This window comes from Stegodyphus dumicola, chromosome 7, assembly GCF_044657685.1.
Source record: "Stegodyphus dumicola isolate Sdum_Otavi_A_Nest chromosome 7, ASM4465768v1".
NCBI lineage: Eukaryota > Metazoa > Arthropoda > Arachnida > Araneae > Eresidae > Stegodyphus > Stegodyphus dumicola.
The window spans coordinates 135,422,792-135,430,431 of NC_140774.1; the positions used below are offsets into that span (position 1 = coordinate 135,422,792).

General features: G+C 32.0%; 1 long non-coding RNA gene across 1 annotated transcript; it reads right to left on the reverse strand.

The window, feature by feature from the left end:
* Positions 1 to 736: 736 nt before the first annotated feature.
* Positions 737 to 6,959, reverse strand: LOC118201186 (uncharacterized). Its single transcript, XR_015041909.1, has 5 exons — positions 6,768 to 6,959; positions 6,591 to 6,669; positions 4,043 to 4,120; positions 3,731 to 3,796; positions 737 to 943 (listed from the first exon to the last, which is right to left on the reverse strand). It is a non-coding gene; the product is annotated as an uncharacterized LOC118201186 (long non-coding RNA).
* Between the last annotated feature and the right edge of the window lie 681 nt (positions 6,960 to 7,640).

The window sequence follows — 7,640 nt, forward strand, 5'->3', positions numbered from 1 at the left end:
TTATCCTCAAACAAGTTTGCTATTGGTAATGAATACTGCTGTATCATGAATCAGGTACGGCGCTATGCATTTTGCTGACTTTGTATGCAATAAATTCTGTTGTCAAGTGCCCTTCCCCCAAAATTCTAAAATTTTATTGCTTGATGCTTCGCTGAATTTTACAATTCTGCCGTACCGGCAGTGATCATGATTTCAAATCCCCCCTCCCCGAGATTTACTGTGTTATCTGAAAAACAGCTCACAAGTTGCTAAAAATAGCTATAAAACTGGTTCCACAGCTTTTAGCAACGGCCTCCCGTTGTGCGTTGTGGAAACTCAGCTTTTGAAAGAAAAGGAAGGGAAATAATTTCTCCCTGACTATAGTATAGATCAGGTCCGTGACTTTGTTTGAGCTACTGCAAAATGTTCTGAAGTAAACTTTTTTCTGTTTCGGCAACATTCATCTTGAGAATTCAACACCTGTTCATTAGCCCTTAGTAATTGACAGAAATGCTTTTAGAAAGTAGTGGGTTCATTGATACCAACAAAATGGTTGGTATCAATGAACTGGGGATACGTTAGTTTCTGTTGTTGAGTTCAAATGAACCTTTCAAATACTAAAATAGTCCCTTCGCATAATAGAAAGGATTTCACCTGAGAATAATTTTTCTACTTAAAAATGAGTTTTGCAGTACTTTTTAAATACTACTTGTATTTTTATTTTCAAAAATTTTCATAAATATTGTAATTAATTATTTCCAATTTTAATAACTCGCAGAAAAAATACAATTTTCAAGAAATTTTTTTATTATGATTATTCAAACTTATACTAATATACAGCATCTTTTATATTCCTTATACATTTGACACTGCATGCTTCAACCTGCATGTAAGTTTCTCTTCCTTAGTAACTCCTTACCCAGAGACGTCTCAATAAAAGCGAAATCATGCACAAAATTTACACCTGAAAAAAAAAAAAAAAAAAAAAAAAAAATATGATCAAATATTTTTAACACCATATTCTCGACAACAGAGTACATCACATACCCCCCCCCCAAAAAAAAAGAAATTACAAGAAATACAAATTTCTAACAGAAAAATGCATTTTCAAACAGCTGAAATTGTTTCACAAATAGCAAATGTAACATATGGCACTATTGCCACTCAGTGCAATCTCTGCATATCCTAAATTCTGCTGGCTGATGTCTTCGTAAGTTCTGAACATTTTTTTGCCTCTAAATTCTGCTGATCAGTGCCCTCTGTTAAATTATAAAATTTTGCTATGCACTATTATCTAAATTCTAAAAATTTTGACTACCACTGGTTGCACAGGCCCTGATCAAAGCAAAGAGGCAAGATGCTACCTGCTATTGATAAACTGCCTTATAAATACCACAGATCTAAATAAATATCAGTTTTATTTCCAAAACAGAATTATCTCACAGCTAAAGCATTGCCTTTGCAGAAAATCTTCTAAATGGAAATAGAATTGCATCCACATTACATGAGCAGAATCCCAATAATTCATTATAAACATAGTTCCAAACCATAGTTAGGCTTAGAACCCACAACAGTATTCTTCTTGGAAGTCTTCCTAAGGAAATGGTAGTATATTCAGGGAACATGTGGGAAAAATCATGACAGTATATCACAAGCCTAATTCTTGACCATACATACTAGAAAGATCACAGAAATTCCTCAGGGGAAGCTAGATTCATATAACAAAATTTCATGCAACATATGGCATATGGGAAAAAGCAAGGACATTATAATCACTAGCATAGTTTATACCCAAATGAGTCGCAGATGGTGCACTATGTGCTCACAGCTGATTATCACTAATGCAGATATATATCTACTAATATTGAGAAGATGATGTCAGATCAGAATTGCATGAGAAATAAATCAAAAAACATCAATCAGATGCAGGAAATTGGTTTCAATCTGAAACAGCAGATGGATAATTGAAAAGGTTAGTAGAATTACCTTTTCTGCAGAAGCAGTATCTTCACAGAGGATATCCTAAGAGAAAACTAATATACACATCACACTTGATTTATACCATAGTACCACAACATAAGAATAAGTTAGACCCTTTATACTCCAGTCTTTCAACAGAAGTAATGATTTTGAGATCTTCCTCATAGAAATGGCTGGCATTCATGTTACATAGGAGTAAAACCACAATACTTCACTGCAAGCGCAGTTTACAGCAATAAATGGAAAGAAAGGTCTTCAGAGATGTCACTGAGAAGCCAAATGGCTAAACGGCAAATTCAAGTTAGAATTTTCAATAATTAATGTTGGCCAGATTAATTTGGAATAATTCTGCCTTCATATGTTTATTCACCTCACCAAACTCTTTATTATTAAACAATATTTACAAAATATATGTAGTTTATAACAAAAATTCTACAAATTCAAATACAGAGATTTCAAAATACAATATTTGTACTGATACAATAAAGCTAAACAAAAATACTTATTCACACCCAGAAAACTCAAATATACAATTGTTATTCAGAAGAAATGCAGTAAACAAAAAAATAAACAAGAGACTTATAAAAGATAAATACAGTCAAAAGTTGTTAATTCGGACACCCATAATCCGGAATGATCTATAATCCAGACCTCAAAGCTAAAATCTTTCTGCGCATGCACCGCGTTGACGCATGCGCATAGGCGTTCACGCGTGCGCTCAAGACCTTTACGACTGCACATATGCATTTGTGCCGTTGTATAAATGTCATAATTCCCAACTAACAACGCTTCGTAGTCAGACCTTGCTATGTCACAAAAACTAGTTTGGGCATTAAGCTTGAAGTTTTCAACTTTGTGCCGACTTGATATAAGAGTCGGCCAATCAGAGCATATACATGAAACTTATTGAGAGAGAAAGCTGTAGACACATACATGCATGCACAAATTTAGCTTCTCTAATTGGCTATGGCTTAGAGCCTCTCTCGCAGGTGTGAATGGAACTCCCACATTTTATGCCTTATGATTATGCATCTATGACATTTATACCATCATCTGAACAGAGCCTTAGGATGGCATACTAAGAAGATGCAATGTCTTGTGGGGATAAGCAATTTATACTCCTAAGCCTAAAAAAAAAACTTGGGGAAAAAAAGATCACATGACTTAAATTTGTTGTCTAATTGCTCTAACTTGAGGCACATTACGAGAGGAAAGCAAAGGTAGTAATCAGAATTATTTAAAAAATTTTATCCTTATATTTTTCTTAAAAATTCTGTAAAATAATAACATTTTTGGCTTTCCTCAAATAAATATATATGGAAAAAATAATAGCCACATAATCACAGATTTCATTTTGTTATATTTTATTAACAAAATTTAAATTATTAAAAATCTCTTTCATGAAGGGAACATAAAACATCATGAAAACAATGAAAAAGAAGCAATATTTAAAAAAGATAGTAGGCTTATTGATGAGGCTTCCATCAAAAGAATCGAACCCCAAAATATTTTTATTTGCTTCAGTGTTCCGTCTAAAAATTTCACTGATTTCAATGAATATATTTTTAAAAAACTCTTTTATTTTCAAGTTCTTTCATGCAAAACGTCCAAATTTGGTACAAATCAAATTCATCCCCCTCTTTTTGATAGCTACAATATTATATTTAACAGTTTTAATAGCTATCAGTATGTAAACAACATAATGTAACACCATAAAAGAAAAACATAAATGATGACATTTTAATTTTGGCATAGAGAAATACATATTTACCCCAAAAGAGAGCTTGTATTTCTACCTTCTACGTCAGAGTCAATAACTGAAATGTCCAGATCAGAACTGAGAAGAAAAGAACCATAATTAGTTTAATTAAGCTACAATAACATGCCAACCAAGTATTAATTTAGAAGTCAAGCAACAAAAATCAGCATCATATTTCGAAATATTCACTATTTGAAAATATAACGCTGATTTTGGTTGCTTGACTTCTAAATTAATACATAATTAGTTAACCATAATTAAGTAACTGTAAGAGTTCCAATATCATGCACAGCTAATATCTATTTTTGAAATAAATCAACTTACCTCAAGAAAGCCTGGTTTGTCTTAGGAACATTAGCTGTAACTTCTGGCGTAGAAAAGTCAAATTTTTCACTTCCAGACCTAAGAATGAAAGAAATAAACTGCTATAACATAATTAAAAAAAAAAAAAAAAACATGAATAAATAAATAACACATAACAAATTTAAGCATTAAGCTATGTATGACTACCATCCATCTCAGACAGCGCGACAGATATTGCTGTATACTGTTTCGCCATACCTTGTGTAGCTATTATATCATGTTGTATAACCACAGTTTAGAAAAATTACAAAATGTGTTACAGTCAAAAGTCGTTAATTCGGACACCCATAATCCGGACCTCAAAGCTACAAACTTTCTACGCATGCGCACAGGCGTTTACGAGAGCGCGTAAGACCCTTACGGCTGCGAATATGTTTGTGCGCATGCGCGTTTAATGTGTAACGGAGTTATACGCTAAGCTAAAGTTATCTAATTCAGTTAATGTTGCAGATTGCGTTGTTCCTTAATCTTCGAATTGGATCCGGCTTATTATTTTTTGCAGACTGTTAGAGCAATTTTATAAAAGTAAGCTTGAACTTTCGATTATGTCAAATAGAATTTCCGATATATATTTACTACAAAGCGAAAGTATGTTTTGAAATCCGAAATCTGTTTATCAATTTCACGCTGCTCTGCGGCAGAGGGGGGGGGGCAGAAACGTCATTATTAGATTATGATAGATTAGAAAGATTATGTCAAATAGAATTTCCAATATATATTTACTAATATGTAATTTGTATTTACAAAGCGAAAGTATGTTTTGAAATCCGAAATCTGTTTATCAATTTCACGCCGTGGATTGGAAGTTGATCTGTCAACACTATCCTTATCTTCAGAGCAGATGTTTTTATTTTATCTGGATTATAATTCCGTACTAAGTTTAGTATTTCATCTCGATGTACTCCGTCTTTGATATGATTTAAATCAAGTTCCTCGTCATTATAATTCGCTTCCGATAGTGAAGAAAGTGACCCAGAGGTTATTGAAAACGAAAACATTTCGATTGACAAATTAGTCGGTATTCTCAACACAGCAATTATAGAACTTGAACAGCGGAACTTTGTAACTAAACAAGAAATTATGTCTGTTTAATAGAATTAAAGAGAAAGTATTATCACATGAAATGAAGCAACTTACATTGAAGGAAATGTTTAATAAAGTAAACAAATAAATATTAAGTTTTTTCTTTTTGTAAATTTTGATACCCTTTAGATCATAATTGTTCTTTATTTCATAAATTACGGTTTCATATTTTTAATTTTAGTATTTCTGCATGCGATCTTACGAGATTTAAACTGATGATCTATAATCCGGAAAAATCGATAATCCGGAATCGCCGAAGTCCAGACGAGTCCGGATTAACGACTTTTGACTGTATTTATATCTATCTAAAATGGTACATTACTACATGATTTGTAAGAATAAATTAGAGGGCTCTGCGAATGAAATTCCTTCCAATTAAAAAAAGGGAATAAAGAAAATGCAGGAATTGCAAATGCAGAAATGAAAAAGGGATTATATTTTTTGCACGAAATCCAGATGACATATTTTTCAACATTTTAGAAATTTCAATATTAATTTTAGGGGCCTAAAATATTAGGCCCCTAAAAGCAGAATATAGTTTTTAAATGTTCAGACAATCTTCCTATGAGAAGAATTCCTTTGAGAAGTACACATCTGAACCACAATTAAAAAACATGTACAAGAACAGAGCTAAGGACTTCTGTTTGCAGAAAGTCTGTCACATAACATATGAAAAGTTTCTTATTGGTAGATTTTTTATCAGACAGATATTTTATTGTTATACAGAGAAAGCATTCACTCCTTTTCTACTAGAGATAATTCAATTTGGACAATGGCAAAAAGGCTAAGCAAGCTTGAGCGTATTGGTTCCATTCTTGGCACTAGTATGGTTTACGCTCAAAATACACGGCAGATATTTTCTAATTACCTGCATCCCAATATCAATTCAATTCAGCTTTTGGTGGAATTTACCATTTGTGACATATTTTTCAAAAACTACACTTCACAACATGCATACATGACAAATACACAGAACCATAAATAAACAAGCAATAATATATATTTATATATAAATTTTACTAAATGATTATAAAGTGTTCCAACGCTAAAAGAAAGTTTTAACATCCAAGCAAATGACATAATAAAAAAAAGCAAGTTGAACAGCGAGCACATGAATGAAATGTGCATACACCTGTAAAAATATACCATAGGTAACTGACAAAGCATTTCGTAGCAAACATATGACTATAAAATTTCCAATAATAGAATGTAATGATGGTGAATTCAATTTAGATCGCAAGAACATGCTCATACTTTTGAAAAGATTCAATTATTTCAGCAATTCCTTGTGAATTGGAATTTACCCTTTCAATATTTCCCAACAAAGTGTGAATGGAGGAATAAATTGTTATAACAGAATTGAACAATTATTAGCATCCCCTCATACACACACATACAAAAAAAAAAAAAAAAAAAAAAAACTTACTTTGTAAAAAAAAAATCATCCGGGCAATGATTCTTCTTTGACACATGACACAGATGCAGTTGTATCAATAATTTCTGACCTTCAATAAAAAAAAATACGCATATTTTACTTCGGAATTAACTTACTACGAAATCATAAACACGAGGTAGTCGATATAAAGAATAAAATATTTCTCACCTTTCGAAAACATCCGCTTGTTCGGAATCTTCCACATCTCGGGAATTTAATTTCATATTTTTTTCTTGAGCTTGACGCTTTCGCTGAATTCTGGATCTTTTATTAACACCAGGATGTTTTTTCGGTCGTCCTTGATATTTTCGCATATTTTTTGCTAACTGACCACAGTACAAATAAATGTAAACAAACCGAGTGCGGAATAGCAATGCAATAGGGTTGCCGTAAACGTCATTCCGCTGACAGCTGACACTGTTTAGTGAAAACTGTGTATAAAGGAGTATATGAAACGCTTCTAAATATTATTTAGAAAAAAACATGGTTTATAACTGATATCAAAATCAATTACTTCGTGAATTTTTGCAGAAATAAGATTACAATGCTAAATTTTAACTCGTAGCGCCATCTATTGATGGCTTTCCAAACTACACATTAAAATTACGTATTTCAAACTAATTTTTTTTAAATATAATATTTAAGTAAATTTCATTCCAAACCTGATTGTAACATTTTGATTCCAAAATTGACCTATTGCTTTATATTTCTGCCAAATTTCACGCAACATAGTTTCTTAATTAGCGATTCTGCGTGTAAACAAATTTTTAGTATTGTAATGCTGCTGTAGTAGACCACCTTAAGCGAACAGAAATCTTTGTTACCAAAAATACGACAGTATATATATATATTAATGAACTTATATATAATAACAAAAGCAGTGGATGATTACGTAGCTCAGGAACACAAATGAGCACGCTGATTTAAGCTTTTAGAAATATTAATTTGTATTATTCGGAGTTGCTTTTCTTATTCAGATTCAAAAATCACGAATTGTTCGAAAAATGCACAAAAAAAACGTATCTCGGCAACTAACAGTCT